This window comes from Monodelphis domestica, chromosome 1, assembly GCF_027887165.1.
Source record: "Monodelphis domestica isolate mMonDom1 chromosome 1, mMonDom1.pri, whole genome shotgun sequence".
Classification (NCBI taxonomy): domain Eukaryota; kingdom Metazoa; phylum Chordata; class Mammalia; order Didelphimorphia; family Didelphidae; genus Monodelphis; species Monodelphis domestica.
This window is the reverse complement of record NC_077227.1, coordinates 508,372,412-508,389,439: the sequence shown is the minus strand read 5'-3', so window position 1 is coordinate 508,389,439 and position 17,028 is coordinate 508,372,412. Positions and strand designations below refer to the sequence as shown.

At 38.6% G+C, this 17,028-nt stretch overlaps 1 protein-coding gene across 6 annotated transcripts in view; it reads right to left on the bottom strand.

Moving 5' to 3' along the window:
* PKIG (cAMP-dependent protein kinase inhibitor gamma) overlaps positions 1-17,028 on the bottom strand; it is an 88,459-nt gene that overhangs the window by 13,003 nt on the left and 58,428 nt on the right. For 4 of the 6 annotated variants that reach the window (XM_007475815.3, XM_007475813.3, XM_056813013.1 and 1 more), the window contains one exon: positions 8,648-8,717. The gene's annotated coding sequence lies outside the window, so the exon portion shown is untranslated. Of the gene's footprint in view, positions 1-8,647; positions 8,718-15,005; positions 15,218-17,028 lie in introns of those variants that run through there. The other 2 variants (XM_007475814.3, XM_001379442.4) reach the window with 2 other exon arrangements.

The following is a 17,028-nucleotide window of genomic DNA, read 5'->3' as shown; positions in this document are numbered from 1 at the left end:
CTTCTGCTTTTAATATTCTGCCCCACTCACCAAGGGATGCAAGACCTTATAAACTGAAGAGCCCCTAGTGTCTGCCAAGAACTACATAGCTCTGTTTTTGGACTGTGGTTTATTAATCCTCATCCTTGGACCAGAAATTCCATTACATTTTAAAACTATTTTCCAAATAATATATCAGGAAAGGTCATTTCCTGTTTTTTTAAGGAAGAAAATATTTGCCAAAATCCACAAAGAGAAAAGAGTCCATTTTCTAGAGGATAAGGAGAATAGAAGTGGGGCTTATCCCACTGGGAAAGCCTTCTCTTAGCTGGAAAGTTCTTAAGGTCATCTCCCTGTGGTCAAATGGATAATATTCATAGTTCACATGACACATTATGGAGAAGGGGTGGGCAAACTAGGGCCCATGGGCCAAATCCACCTGCCTGTTTTTGTAAGGCCCGAGAGCCAAAAATGGTTATTATGTCTTAAAATAAAATCCTACTGTATATTAAAATGCAATCTCACCGTTTCTTAGCTCAAGTCTTACAAAAATGGGCAGTAGGCCATATTTGGCTCTTGGGTTACAGTTTGCCCACTCTGGCTTACAAAGCATTTTTCTGATAAAATTCTGTAAAGTAGAAAATATACAAGTATTGTCATATCTACTAACCAAAGGAGGAAACTGAGGCTCAGAAAGAGGAAATGAATTAGCCTGAATCTTATGGCTAGTAAATGGCAGGATTAGAACTCAAAAGCAGGTCTATTAAGTCTAAGGATTTAGGACTTAAGACTAGGACTATTTGTATTACATTCTGCTGCTTCTCAGGATATGGATGTGATCACTTAGTGTGAACATGATAATCCCACCTAGATTTTGGAATCATGCCTTAAAATTCAATTTGATTCAAATCAACAAACATTTATTAAGCACCTATTGTATACCAGTCACCATGCTGGGTTCTGGGGATACAAAGACAAAGTCAAATTGTCCTTGATCTTAGTTAGATGCTGACATTTGATGGGGGGGGAAACATGTAAGTAAACTAAAAATCTATTCAAAATAAGGTGGGGGTATGCGAGGAAGGGGAGTCCCCCACAAATCTTGCAGGAAGAGGTTTCACTAAGCTAAGCTTTGAAGGGAACAAGGAATTCTAAAAGGTAGTTGTGAAAAGTAAAAGAATTCTAGGCACGGGAGACAGGCTGTGGAAAGGAATGATGGAAGGAGTAGCAAAGAGGCCTCTTTGCTGAAACACAGAGTGTATCGAGGACACGATATGAAATCGGAATAGAAAAGTCAGAATGAGACTGTGAAGGGTACAAATGCCAGGCTGGGGAGTTTGTATCAACTTATTAAGGCAACTGGAAAACATCTACGTAAAGAGGAGAGCATGTTGGAATTGTGCTGTCGGAATATGGATTTGACAACAAGAGTGGATGGAAGGAGGAGAAACCAGGCTCAGGGAAACCAGTGAGGAGGCGAGAGATGAGGAGGGCAGTTGTTGTGAAGGCAGAATTAAAAAGACTTGAAAACTGATTGGTTATGAGGCTGAGGGTGAGGGAGAGAGAAGAGTCAGGGAAGTCAAGATGTGTGAACCTGGGTAACAAGAAAGAGTTGTTTCTGAGGCAGCTGAGTGACTCAGTGGATAAAGAGTCAGACCTGAAGATGGGAGGTTCTGGGTTCAAGTGTGACCTCAGACACTTCCTAGCTGGGTGACCCTGGGCAAGTCACTTAACCCCCAAATGCTTAGCCTTTACCACTCTTCTGCCTTGGAACAATATACAGGATTGATTCTAAGACCTGAGGTAGGGGTTTAAAAAGAAAGGTAGTTGTTCCCTTGGCAAGGGTTTAGAGACGGGGGACCAGGATGACAGCTGGCTTTTGAGCTTGAGGGACTGGCAGGATGGTGTTGCCCTCTACACTAATAGGGAAGTTTAGAGGGAAGATGAGTTCTGTTTTGCATGGGCTGAGTTTAGGATGAGACGTCTGGAAGGCAGTTGGAGATCTGAGATCAGCAGAGAGTCTGGGGCAAGGCTGGCAGTTTTGAGAATTATCAGCATAGCCGTGGTAATTAAATCCAGGAGAGCCGATGAGATGATCATTTAGTTAGGTCTGTTATCTGGGGCCTGGGCCTGGCATAAAAGAGGAAGGGCGGCGACCATCTGGAGGAGCCTTTCGGGTCCCGAGGCGGCATGATACGTTACCAAGTAGAAAGAGTACTGAACTGGCCCCAGCTCTGCTCTGTGACCCTGGCCAGACCGCCTCCTCTCTCAAGGCCTCTGTTCCTGCTTAATAAAATGACCGAAGTGGAATAGGCCATCTCTCCCCTCCCTTTTGGCTCTGGGAGCTGATGTTCTAAGACTCCTAGCTCTGATGTTCTTTAGTCTATTTTCTGATATCAATTCCAGCTCTAGCATTCTGTTCTAAGGTCCCTCAAAGGTCACAATTAGGTGACACAAACCAGGCTTTGAACCTGGCCCTCCTGATTCTTGAGTACTTACTAGGTCTCACATATCGTTCAAAGTCTGGTGGCTCTGATAGATAGGTGATGAGTTGAACCCTTCATCTGACACCTCTTTGGAGCAGGAAACCAGTGAAACAGAAGCCAACCCCAGGGCTTCAGATGGCAGTAAGATGATCCTGTACTAAGCTTCCAATCACTCAGATCACCAGAGGAAAAACATCCTTCCCTATCTCCTCAAAACGAAATTTTTCTTTTTTCAACCACTGATTTTAAAAAAATTCCTAAAATTGGGTTGCTGAGAACTCACAAAAAAAAAAAAAGAATTCCTCAGAAAAATCCTGACTTTAAATCCTGACTTTAAACTTAGAGAAACCAAAATTCTAAATGAGGATCAGGCATACTTAAAGAACATTTGAATGAGGGCAGCTGGGTGGCTCAGTGGATTGAGATCCAGGTATAGAGATGGGAGGTCCTAGGTTCAAATTTGACCTCAGACACTTCCCAGTTGTGTGACCCTGGGCAAGTCACTTAACCTCCATTGCCTAGCCCATACCACTCTTCTGACTTGGAGCCAATATAAAGTATTGACTCCAAGAGGGAAGGTAAGGGTTTTAAAAATAAATAAAAATTAAAATTAAAATAAAGCACATTTGAAGATTTGCCAATTTAAAAGTCCTGAACTTAAGTTATAAAAACCAGGTTCAAACACTGGCTCTGCCATTTGTTTGCTGTTCGATCTTGGACAAGTCACACCCCCTATCTCCTAGCCTCAGTTTCCTCTTTTCTAAAAGATAATGATTTCCACCATGCTTCCCACATAGAATTGTAATAATAAAATAAAATCATACATGACATCCCTTCCTCATTCTCTATTTCTGAGTGTTCATTTTCATTTCTTTCTCCCCACTGCATATGGAGCAATTTTTGAAGTCCATTGATATTGATCTATAGTCTATAAACAAACTTATCTATAGAGAGAACCATTGCTCTATGTGAAAAATTAACTCGCAACTTTCTGTTGGGAAGCATTGGAGTTCTGAAAACCCAAAGAGTTTAAAGAGCTATCTTGAAAACACAGCAGGCAGCTACAGTTTGAAATATTGGGTGAGGATTCCACAGACAGGTTCTATTCCCTGCTTGACCATTAACTCACTCTATGATCTTGGGTAAATTCACTTCCCCTCTCTGGACCTCAGTTTCCCCATATGTAAAACAAAGGGATTGAACTAGAGAGGCAGTTAAGCTCTAAAATTCAAGGTTCAATGAGTCCTTTCATATATTTGACACTGCAGGTTATTCTCTAAGATCCCCTCCAGCTCTAATTTTCTGTATTCTATGTTCTAAGGTCCCTTCCCTCCATGCTCTGTGTTCTAGAGATTTTTCCAGCTTTAAACATTCTATGAACCTTTGATTCTATGTAACTATAAAGCTCTGTATAAACGTAACTTATTTCAACAATTCACCACTTGATGGAACTCTGCTGGCTCAAGTAGTTTGCTTGGGCCTATCAAGATACTGCTCTCTTGGGGGACTCACCACAGATTAGTTTACATTTTCTTAATGCTCAAGTGCATCTTTGGTTCTGCTTGTCTGATAACTCAGGGCCTTGCTGATCCTAGAATATTGAGGTTGCAAGGGTCCTTGGAATAGATTAGTTTGAAGGGACATGTCTTAAAGCATAGAGCACAGAACTGGAAGTCCTTCAAAGGCCATCGAGTTCAGTCCCTTGTAGATGAAAAACTGAGCCTCAAAGAAGTGCTCGGTGACCAAGTAATGGTCAAGCCCATAGCACCAAAGCAAGTCTCTGAACAAGCATTGTCTCAAGAGTTCTTTTCAGCAGCTCAGTGAGGAGCAGAGAGGGGCTCAGGGAAGATTCCTGCCTTGCCCAAACTCACACACCAGTAAAAGAGTGGGACATGATTGGAACCCTAACTCTGAGTCCAGCATGCTTTCCATTTCCCACCGCCCCTCCTACGGACATAGTCTGCACGAAGGCCAATATCTCTGTTCAATAACTTCACATTTTCATTTTCCCTCTTTGCCTCTCATGTCACCAGATGTCACCAGAAGAGACTTCACAGCTGGGCTGGGCTGGTGCCTGTGCAATCTCAAAGCTGACAAGGCCACTCTCATGTGGGGCTGGCCCAGACACACTTTGTGCTCATTCCTCTCTCTGCCAGCTATGGAATGGAGAGGAGGTTCAGAGGCCAGTCTGCCAGAACTGGGGGAGGCATGATCCTGGTTTGCGTCATCATGGAGAGGAGCTTTCAGAGGCCACATAGTCTCTGCATAACTGGAGGAAGTCCCAGATCAGACTTTTGTTCTTTGATGGCTCCACACAGAACATCTGTGCCCAAAGTAAACCTTCATGGTTCACAAGAAAGAAAGGAATCTGCCTATATTTTATAACATTTATTCAACAAACATTCATTAAATGCCAGGTAAAAGGCCCTTTGCTAGGTGCAGGGGAGAGATAAAGATAAATAAGAAGCAGTTTTCTTCCTTCCTTCAAAAAGTTAAATGTCCAGTAGGAGAATTTATTATTATTAATTATCCAGTAATGATTAAAAATAACATTTTTAATTTGTTTATTTAAAATTATCAAAAATAATAGCCAGCATTTAAATAGTATCTTATAGCTCAAGGCAAGGGAAACAAAGTCATTATATTATGCCTGAGCTATTCAGCCACTTGACAGCCCTGTGTCTTTGGGCATCAAAAGAGTGTGGAAAATGAGAAAGGTATATCAAGATTAGAAAAGGGAAATGTCTTAATTTCCAAAAAAGAGAACAAGGTCTGCAGTAATCCAGAGCAAGTCTTTTATTAAATAGATGGATGGCAAATATCTAGAAAGGGAAGGAAAGAATTCATCATGCCTAAATGGTCAAAGGGTATGAACAGGAGGAAGAAATTAAAACTATCTGAAAAAAATGCTCCAAATCACTATTGATTAGAGAAATGCAAATTCAAGCAACTCTGAGATACTACCCCACATCCATCAGATTGACTAATATAAACTATTCAGCAATGATAAATGATGAAGAGGATGTGGGAAAATTGGAACACATATACTATTGATAGAGTTGTGAACAACTATTATGAAGAGCAATTTGGAGCTATGCCCAAAATGCTATATAACTGTGCATATTTTTTGACCCAGCAATACCACTATGAAATCTATATCCCAAAGAGATCACAGAGAAGGGAAACAGACCTACATATACAAAAATATTTAGAGCAGCTTTGTGGTGGCAAAAAATTGGAAAACAAAGGGATGTCCATCAGTTGGGGAAAGGCTGAACAAGTTGTGGTATTTGGATGTAATGGAATACTATTGTATGATAACAAATGATGAATGGGATGATTTAAAAAAAAACTCATTAAGATTTCTATGAACTGATGCAAAGTGAAGTAAGCAGAACCAGGAGAACACTATATTAACAGAAATATTATACAAAGATCTACTGTGAAGGACTGAACTATTATCAACAATGCAAGGATCCAAGATATCCCCAAAGGACTCATGATAAAAAGTGCTATCCACAGTCATAGAAGGAACTGTCAGATTATGAATGCAGATTGAACTATGCCAACCATTTTCCTTCATAATTTTTTCTTACATGTGCAAGATATGTCTTCTTTCACAACATGAGGAACAGGGAAATTTCTATTGCATGACAACACTGGAATAATCTATATTAGACTGTTTGTGGCCTGGGAGGGGGGAAGGGAGGGAGGGAGGAAGAGATTTGGATTGCAAAAGGTCAGAAAGCAATTGTTAAAAAATTGCTTCTACATGTAATTGAAAAATTAATAAAAGGAATGAGTTGGTAAAAAACAAAACAATGAAAATAACACATCATGCTGACTAACATCATTCTTTTTTTAAAAAAGATACTAAACTCCGAAGTGAGGACAAAATATAGTTTTGCTAGTCTTTTTCAAAACTTATGATAAAATATCTCATACTATCCTTGTGGAGAAGATGAAGAGATATGGATTAAATAATTAAACAATTAGATGAAGTCAGGCTGGTTGGATGGTCAGACTCAAAGAATAGTTGGTTAATGGTTCAATGTCAATTTAACATTCATTGTTATTAAAATTCCTTCACTTAATTTCAAACTACGTTTGGCTCAATATTTTAGTTTATCAAGATCTTATTGGAACCTGATTCTGTTATCTAATTTGTTATCTATCCCTCTTTCTCTCCCAGCTTTCTGTCACCTGCAAAGTTGATAAGTACGTGCTCTTTGCTTTTACCTGACATTAATTATAAGAAAAAAAATTCATGCATAAGGACAAGACCTAGCATTTTCCTGCAGAGACCTCCTTCCAAATTGATATTAAACAATTCATGACCAACCTATAGGTCTAGCATTTAATGAGTTCTGAGTCCACCCAATTGTAATCTCATCTAGTCTACATCAGTCCATCTTGTAATGGAATTATTCACATCTAATTAAAAAATAAACAAGCTCTGTCATGAAATACAGTGATATGAAATATTCACTTTGGGGGCATCATGGTATAGTGAGAATAACCCTGGATAGCAGATTAAGTCCAAATGTCATATCAAATACTAATTGTGATCCTGGGTAAAGCATTTCACCTCTCCAAGGTTCAGTTTCCTCATCTATAAAATGGAAATAATAATTTTTGTAAACTTTAAAATACTAATGAAAAAAATTAAGTTCTAAATTCTTTCTCCCTCTAGCTTCTCTCCTTTCCATTGTAAGAATTAAAATTAATCTCAAATAATGAAATATTATATTTTAGGAGATTTATTAATGATCATTAGAAATAAAGGAATAAGAGGCATACAAAATAAAGACCAAGTGCCCATGGCTAATTAGCCATTTCAAAATCCCCACTCACCACCGCCATGCTAGCTGACAGGGCCAAAAAAGGGGTGGGACCCTCTACATCCCCACCTAATATCCCCTGTCTACAGGAAGTACGTAACAACAGGAAGTCAGTGGGCTTCTGGGAAATGTACTTCTTTTTTAAGGTAACAGATTTTCAATTATATACCATTGAAAGGCAAAAGATATAATAATATCCATTATGTATCTATAAGTATTTTTGTATATATAAAATCTTTTTCTTTGATCCCTTTTGTTTCTTACCATTTATTTTAATTTTTATATATAACAATGTAATCTGTAACATAGCAATAATATAATACATATGATGTTATAAATGTATAATTATAAAAAATATGCTTATCCAAAAGAAACTAATTTTCATATAAGGTATGTCCAAAAATTTTGTGTCATTCTTTTTTTCTTCTTCCCCTCTTTAGGTCTCTTTCAGATATAGCCCTAGTAGTGATATTGTTGGGTAGTTTTACATCCCTTTGGGCATAGTTCCAAATTATTCTCCACAATGACTGGATCAGTTAATAACTGAACCAACAGTGCATTAGTGTCTCTATTTTACTACACTGCCTCTATCATTTTTCTCTTCTGTCATTTTAGCCAATCTGTGAAATGCCAGGTGGGTATCCCAGTTGTTTTAATGTGCATTTTTCTAATTATTAGTGATTTAAAGCACTTTTTCATATCACCATTGAAAGCTTTGATTTCTTCTTCTGAAAATCACTTGTTCATATCTTTTCACCATGTATCAATTGGGGAATGGCCCTTATTTTTATAAATTGGTTTAGCTCCCTATATGTTTGAGAAATGAGACCTTTATCACAGAAACTTGCTATAAATTCTTTTTTATAGTTTCCTGCTTTCCTTCTAATTTTTGGCTACACATTTTACCTCTATCTCTTGTTCAGACATTAAATAAATTAATGTATTTTTTATTAAATACTGAAGTATTGCTAAAAATTTTAGGGCATCAAATTTGTCTTTTTCTCAAGACAAATGAAAGTCTCTAACATTATGTAGCAATTCATTTTTTTTCCCTACAAACAGAAACATAGGTGCTTAAGAAAATATTTGTAAACTTAGAATAGGAGGTGCATCGGGGCAGCTAGATGGCTCAGTGGATTGACACCCAGTTCCAAAGACAGGATGTCCTGGGTTCAAATCTGATCCCAGACACTTCCTAACTATATGACACTGGGCAAGTCACTTAACCCCCATTGCCTAGATCTTACCACTTTTCTGCTGTGGAACCAATACACAGTACTGATTTTAAGATGTAAGGTAAAGGTTTAAAAAAATAAGGAGAGAAAGTATATAACTTCTCACCTGGTTTAGTTTTTTTCTCTTCCCATCATGCCTTCAGATCTTTAGCCTTTGATTAATCACTCTGGACAGCCTGAGAAACAAAAGGATAAAAAAAAAGTTAATGCCTGAAAAAAGTGGTTAAATCCAACACACATTTATTAAAGGCTCACTATGTGGCAAGCATGTTGATTTTGAAAGATAGACAAACTTTCAACATATTACAAAGCAGGGAAGGCAAAGATCTAGAGACATGAAATCTTGATGGTGTGGGGAAGTGTGTGTTAGGAAGAGTGTATGGTCTGAATTGGTTGTAGAGACCATGAAGGGAAGCTACTTGGTGTCAGATTGTGAAAGGCCTTGAATGACAGAGTAAAGAGTTGAGACAGCAATAAATTAATCCATTGCTCTGACAAATGTTTCCAAGTTCTAAGCTAAGGAAGAGTGAATGGATTCTTCCATAGGAGATGCCTGGGTTTTAAGAAAACACCATAGTCTTGGGCAGAACTGCCTTACCATCTCCTTAGTATCCATGCTCATTCAGTGTAACTAGGCCTGGGATAGAGGTCAGAAAGTTGTGTTATATAGTAGTTATCCTTCTGAGAGGGTTGGTTTTGCTTTCCTCACTTAAGTCTATTGCTTTTATCTTTCTGATAAATTGTAAATTTTTACTTTTTAAAAACTAAAAAGATGCCCAGGGCCTTGTCTTAGGACTTTAGTCACAAAAATGTCAGAAACGGAAGAGATCCTAGAATATGGAATATCAGAACTGGAACAGATGCTAGAATGGAATGTCAGGGCTGAAAGGGTTCTCAGAAATCACGGATTAAGATCTCTTCATTTTAAAAAGGAAACATGAATGGCATTGAGAGGAGAAGTGAATTATATAATTACTCTTAAACTTATGTAGTCTAACTCTAGAAACATTGAGTTAGTGCCCTGTAAAAACCCATTTGGGAGGGAGTGATCCTTCTTTCATGTTGTGAATTCACTTTCACAATACTTAGAAGCAATACTATGCCCTTGTCCTACAAACCCAGTTAAAGGCATTTCCTCATAAGACAGTAAGGCTTTGCTGGTGAGCTACAATCCAGCAGCAGTAATTTTCAGTTGTGGTATATTCTCCAGCCTTTCAATCAAGTGAGTCTTTCTCAGTGCTTGGAAGAGGATAAACAATAAAATGGGGTGGTTCATAATTCTTTTAAACCCTTACCTTCCATCTTAGAATCAATACTATATATTGATTCCAAGGCAGAAGAGGCTGGACAATTAATTGGTTTTAAGGGACTTGCCCAGAATCATAAAGCTAGGCAGTATCTGTGGCCAGATTTGAATTCAAACATACTATCTCCAGGCTTGGCTCTCTACTCACTGAACCATCTCGCTGCTCCCTGTAGTTCATAATTTAATGAAAGGAAAAAGGGTGCAATATAGTTTAATCCAGGGAGTAAACAATACAAAACAAAACAAAATCCAAAGGAAGTTTGTCTCTCCTGTAAAGAAAAGAAAAAAATATTGAATGCTACATAGGAAATACCTTAGGACTTATTGTTAGAACTGGAAGGGGCCTTAGTACTGAATTTCAGGAAAGGGAGAGACTTACTTTAGAAGTCATCTAGTTTAATCTTTCATTTTACAGGAGAACCTGAAGAGCAAATGGAGTTGCGCTGGATGTCAAATGGAAGATACCTTAATTCGCTTCTAGATAACTCTTTTACTTCCTCTAAATTTACATGTTCAGAGTTTATCAGCATACAGATTTAGAGCTTAAAGGTTATCTAGACCAGTTCCATCATAGGCAGGGAAACTGAGAATCAAAGAGGGAGAGGGTAGGGAGTTACAGAGTTAGTAAGAGATGGGAGCCTGGACAAGAGCTGAAGTACAGTGTATTTTCCACTATGCCATGTATCCAATTGTACCAAATATGAGTAGTTTTCAGCAACTGCCAACATGTAGCCCAAACTAGGATGAAATTTGAACCATGGTTAGATCAAAGATCTATTGATTGTTTTGTGCCATATTTTCATTCCATTCCCCTAAATTGCCTAGAATTTCAAATATTTCTGGTGCAGAACTCCCCAGCCTTTTTGTGAGGAAAAATGACCTTATTTCCTCATGATCAGACGGTTATAGAGTTGAGAGTTGAAAGGAGCCTTAAAGGTTCACTGCAAGAGTTCTATACCCTGTGTGTGTCATGGACCCCTTTGAAGGCCTATGGAATCTTTCTCAGAATAATTTTAAACCCATACTTTGTTTTATTTTTTATTTATTTGTTTGTTTTAAATCCTTATCTTCTGTCTTAGAATCAGTACTGGGTATTGGTTCTAAGGCAGAAGAGTGGTAAGGGCTAGGCAATGGTGGGTTAAGTGACTTGCCCAGGGTCACATAGCTAGGAAGTGTCTGAGGCCAGATTAGAACCCATGACTTCCTGTCTCCAAGCCTGGCACTCTATCCACTAAGTCACTTGTTGCTCCCACAATAACATTTTTAAATGCATAAAATAAAATACACAGGATTGCAAAAGAAACCAATTATATTAAATTATTGTTATCTATTCATCTCTATGCTTATTTCTTTTTAATCCCTTATCTTCCATATTAGAATTAATACTAAAGATTGGTTCCAAGGCAGAGGAGTGATATAGGCTAGCCGATCGAGATTAAGTGATTTGCCCAGGATCATACAACTGGGAAGTAGCTGAGGCCAGATTTGAACGTCCTGGTTACAAACTTGGCACTCTATCCACTAAGTTATTTTGCTGCCCTACAATAATACTTTTAAATGCATAAAACAAAATACACAGGATTGCAAAAGAAACCAATTACATTAAATTATAGTTATCTGTCTGTCTATCCATCCATCCATCCATCCATTCATCTCTTTAGTTATTTTTAAACTCTTATCTTCCATCTTAGAATTAATACTAATCACTGGCTCCAAGGCAGAAGGGCAATAAGGGCTAGCCGATGTATTAGATCAGAGGCTTTCCCGTCTTTAATATAATCACTTCCTTCAGTGGCTACTGAGGGTAACTACCAAAACACTTCCCTCTCCTTAGATGAAACAATATTCAAAAACTGTCCGAGGCCTTTCTGAAAGGCCTGCGGAATAGTGATCTCAGCCCCACATTCAGATTCCAAGGACCTTTGCAAGAGTCCTAGGCTGCCCACATCAGTTTCCAGCCTGGTATCACTTCTGACCTCTCATTCAAGCACAAACAGCAGAGCTTGGGGGCCAGTGAATCCATTTCTTTACAGTGTACAGGAAGTAACACCTGTTAGCTGCTTCCCTAAATACTGTCAGCAACGTCTCTCCAGGCTCGGGGGGTGGAAGCTACTTCTGCTTTGGGCCCAGCTTTACCACACTGGCCTCAGTCCTCAAACACGGTACTATCGAGTCTCTAAATCCTGGTCTGTGATGGCGACTCTAGCATTTCCAGGCCTTCTCCAGCCCAGAGCAGCAATGGCATCATCGAGTTCAGAGATGACTTCAGTTTACTCAAATAAACTCCACCTTGAGGTTGATCACTGTTTACAGCAGGGCAGTTGACTGCTGAACACTGGGATTATTATTCTCTTTGAGGCTTTTGTATGCTATAAATCTGTATGTAAGTACGGTACTTGTGTCTACAGGTCTGTAGTGATAGTGACATATGAGACAGATTGGAGGGAGAGGGGGAGAAGGGTTTACAGTGAAAAGAATAAAGCACATGAGTGACAGAGTAGACCAGAAACAGGGTGTGGGACAGGGGGTCAGAGAAAATTAGAATTAGATAATTTCTAAGGTTCCTTCCAGTTCTAGACAATTTCTGATCTTTGCTCTTTTCCCCCATCTTCAAGACTCTACAACTTTACAATTTTTTAGCTCTGTGCCCTTGGGCAAATCACTCTCTGGGCCTTGGTTTCCTCAAATGTAAAATGGAGAAAATAATGCTTATGTTATCTGTTTCACTGAGTTATGAAAAAATACTTTATCAACCAAAAAGAACTATAGAAATATGAGCCAGTACATATTACTGTATCTGATATAACATTAATAAAAGCTTATATTCCTATAGTTCTTTATTAGAAGTAAATAATTTTCCATTCAGTTATAACAGGACCATAAGGGTTAATTATTTACTAGTAAAATAAAGACAATTTTCTCCTGATGAGCCAACAAAACATATCCCAGACTTTATTTACTAAACTGACTCAAACAAGTAAAGGATCTACAATGCTATGAAATCTCCAAATTCCACTGATTTATGCCTTGGGCTTGGGTCTTTCCTCAAGTCCAGCACTGATCAATTTAACCCTATGTGGAGAAATAAAAATGATCCATGGAGAGGTCATCATTGTTTGTGTCTAGTAACCAGTCAGGTATACCTAGAACCTCAGAGTTAGATAAGATAACAGAGCACAAGAACAGCCCGGAAAATTAGATCTAGAAGAGCCATTAGAGGTCATCTAACACTGTTCATTTTACAGCATCAGAAACTGGAGCTTGTGCTTCCTAAAGCGGTCGGCTGGATATGCCGCGAAGGCACTTGAGGATTTCACTTTTATTTATTATTATGATACCTTGAATTGGGATAATTCTTTCTCCACCCAAACACACATACAATTCACATTTTAAATAGATATTCAGATATAATGAAAAATTCACTGGGTATAGAGTTGAAGGATCTAGGTTTGAATTCTGATTCTGTTTGTTGTTGTTCAGTGTTTTTAGTTGTGTCCAATTCTGTGGTACCATTTTGGGGTTTTCTTGGCAAATATACTGGAGTGGTTTGCCATTTTCTTTTCCAGCTCAAATGACAAGGGCATTTTTGTCTAATGCCTTTAGACACTAAGGCAAACAGGGTAAAGTGACTTGCCCAGGGTCCCCTGCTAGAAAATGAATGAGGTCAGACTTGAACTCAGGAAGATGAGTCTTCCTGACTATAGGCTTAACACTCTACCCACTGTGAAACCTAGTTACCTGATTCTGATTCTGCTACTTATTGGCAAAAAGAATTTGGGCAATCACTTAACCTCTCTGGGCCTCAGATTCCTTGACTATAAAATGAAGAGATTGGATTAGATGAATTTGAAAGTCCCTTCCAAGTCAAGATCCTGAAATCTTATTTGATATATGCTTTCTTCCTCACTTTTTAAGAACCACATACATAGGGGTAGTAGCTAGATGGCAAAGTAGCTAGAGTTGCAGGCCTGGAATTGGGAGGACCTGGGTTCAGATTTGGCCTCAAATATTTCTTAGCTCTGTGGCCCTGGGAAAGTCACTTAACACATTTACCTAGCTCTTGTCCTGCTGTATTAGAGTTGTTACCAAGATAGAAAGTAAGGATTTAAAAAAACAAACAAAAAAATTACATACATGCTCATATGAAACATGAAAAACTCCTAGAAACTTGTTCCCAGGATCTGTGTCAGTTTAAACAGTACAGAGTCCCTCAGGGACCAGAAATATTTTATTCCCTATGGCTCGATTTCTTTCAAGTTCTGACATAAGCTTATGTCAGTTCTGGCTCAAGTTTTTGCCTTTTCAATGGTAAAACTTTTGAAATATAGTTAAACTACTTTTTAGGGAGGCTGAATGGGAAACCCAACATACTAAGATATATTATTCATCCAATCCTCCCTCCCTCCCCCCCCAACTCCACCCCTGGTATCTATAACTCACTGTGATTCTGCCCAAGCTCTATAGCAACAATGATTGCAAACCTCCTTTTCAGCACCAAAGTGGCTCCTTATATTTATACAGCTGAACAGGTACTGAAAAGCAAACCATTCATGAGCTTACATGCTCAGTTTATTTGCCAAAAATAAATAGCAAATTCCAAAATGTAGGGGGAAAAATACCCTGTGGCAAAAGTAAATGAGGTCTACAGTGTTTTTGCCATGTACTTCTACATTTGTTCTTAGAACCATAAAATGTTTGATTTGCAAAGAACCCCAGAAAAGAAAGTATCGGCACTGGAAGGGTCCTCAGAACATAGACTGTCAGAGTTGGAAGGAACCTAAAGAAACAGATTACAAGCTTAAAAACAAACAAACAAAACCTACAAATACAAGCATTTCTCAATTTACAGATGAGGAAACATTAGTCTGAAAAGTTAAAGTAACTTTGCTAATGTCACACAGCCAATCCATCTAGTAGTGGCAGAGCAAGAATTAGAACCCAATATCTCAGACCAATATTCTTTCTACCAAGGTCAGATAGTTATAGCATAATCAAATAACTTTATAAAACTTATTAGCATTCCCAAATTAAATTCCCATGTTCTTTAGACAAAACACGACAGGACACATCTAGAGGTCACAATAGCCTTAAGAAGTTTCAGGTAAAACCATCATTTTTGGGGTAAACACACACACACAGACACACACACACATATCACCTTTTTAAAAACAGCTTACAGAATAATGAAACTCTCTGGGCCCCGGGAGTTACCAGTTGAGAAGTAGGCACATAAACCAAGGAATGCCAGTTGCCAGCCTGTCAGCAAAAGAACCAGGACAGATTGGCTGCAGTAGATGGTGCCGTTAGAGAGCTTTCTTCCTCTTCTATCTCCTAAATGAAATGCACTTCGAGGGTTTAGTGGGAGTTTCCCACGTAGCTTGCCAAGCAAGTCCCCATTTGCTGTAATGCAATGCTCAGCCTGATGATGTCAACCAGTCATTTGCCCAGCTTCCACCTTGAAGTTCACAGCAGAGATCTGTTTCCTCAGGACAATGAGCTCGGTGCTGTAACTTCATCCCAGGCTGGCCACATATGTCTGACATCCTTCCTTCCATTTTCAGCACTGCTGCGTCAGTGACCAAAGGTTTCCTATCCACAATTCATTCGCCCGGGAATCCAGGAATCCCTGCCCTTTGTCTCTTATTGCCTGATGACTAGTTTATCGTGTTTCCTTTGGAGCATTCAATTATCTTCCTTGGGATGAGGTATTTTCCCCATTGCCTTCTTCCTGACAAGTTGATGAAGTTGTTTGGTTTCCCACAAAAGTGCATTAATGAACATGTAATGAGCCCATATACTAGGCAGAGAATGATACTAGACACCAGCCACTCATGCTTAACACAATTATATGAAGTAGGTAGGTAATTGTAATCCTCTTTACAAATGAGGGAACTGAGACTCAGCCCCAGGATTTCACACAGATGAGATTTGGGCCAAATAACTGACTCCTAGATCATATCACAATGTCTCCCACAAGGCATGATTCAGTCTAAAAAAGTTTTTAGAAATGAAAAGAGAAATGGATTTCAAAATGGTTGAACAGCACAAACTGATGGATGATAGCTAACTTTCCAGGTTCACACCAGGAAGGACTATAGGACTTCTGAAGATAATACTGGGCTGGCTGGATCTCATCCCACTTTGTCCCAAATTTATTGGTCAATTGTGGGCAAGTCACTTTCCTTTTGGGGGGCACAATTTTCAAATCTGTAAAATGAGAGGATTAGGTTAGATGAGCTCTAAGACCTTTCCCAGTTTAGATATTCCATATTACAAAGGGAAATTCTCAGCTCTAACAAAACGCAGAAATCTATGATTCAATATCTCTTTCTGAATCAATTTTACCACCCATAAAGTGAGAACACCATCACATATTCCCTTCCTATGTCCTAAGGAGGTTGTGAGAACGTACAATATCCAAGAAATCAAAAGCTTTGTTATCTCTGGAAAGAGGCACTGAATAAACTGAAGACACTATTGGAGCAAAATTCTTTTGAGCATCATTGGAAGGTACATTCAACTTAAAGGGCCTGAATTCATGCTGTAATTGGTAGAATATGCCTTCATTCCAACAGCCTAAATGGGCTTCAGGAAACAAAAAGTTTCCAGACAGGTCAGTTGACTGAATTATTTTCTTTGCTCTGAGTCATGCATCAGCACAACCAGAATTAAGAAACATACACACAAACACAAAGCGATCATTTTCTTCTTTTACAACCCTTCATTTGTAAAACTTATCTAGCAGAGAAAACTGTTCTTCAGATATAAACTAATTTGTAAAAAGAAAACTCCAGCACTAAACTGACTTGGTCTTCCAAGTACTATCTGGTTCTTTATAACCCTCTCTGTGTGGTACCAATGCAAAGACCACTAGATCCAGGGTCAGCAGAACTGGGTTTGCTGGCCTGTTTGAGGCCTACTTTATGTAACCTTGAGCAAATGACTTCCTGTCTCAGGGCCTCAGTCTCCTTATTTGTAAAATGCAGAGAATATAACTTGTACTACTTATACTTCAAGTGGATTTTTAAAAAATGGCTATTTAAATTAATTTGTTTACTAATTACATCAAAATTCCCAGGTATCTCCCTCCCTCCCCTACATGCATCATAGAAAGGATCACTTGACAAAAAATACGTATATATAAATTATGTCTTTCATATTTCTATTTATTGGTTCTTTCT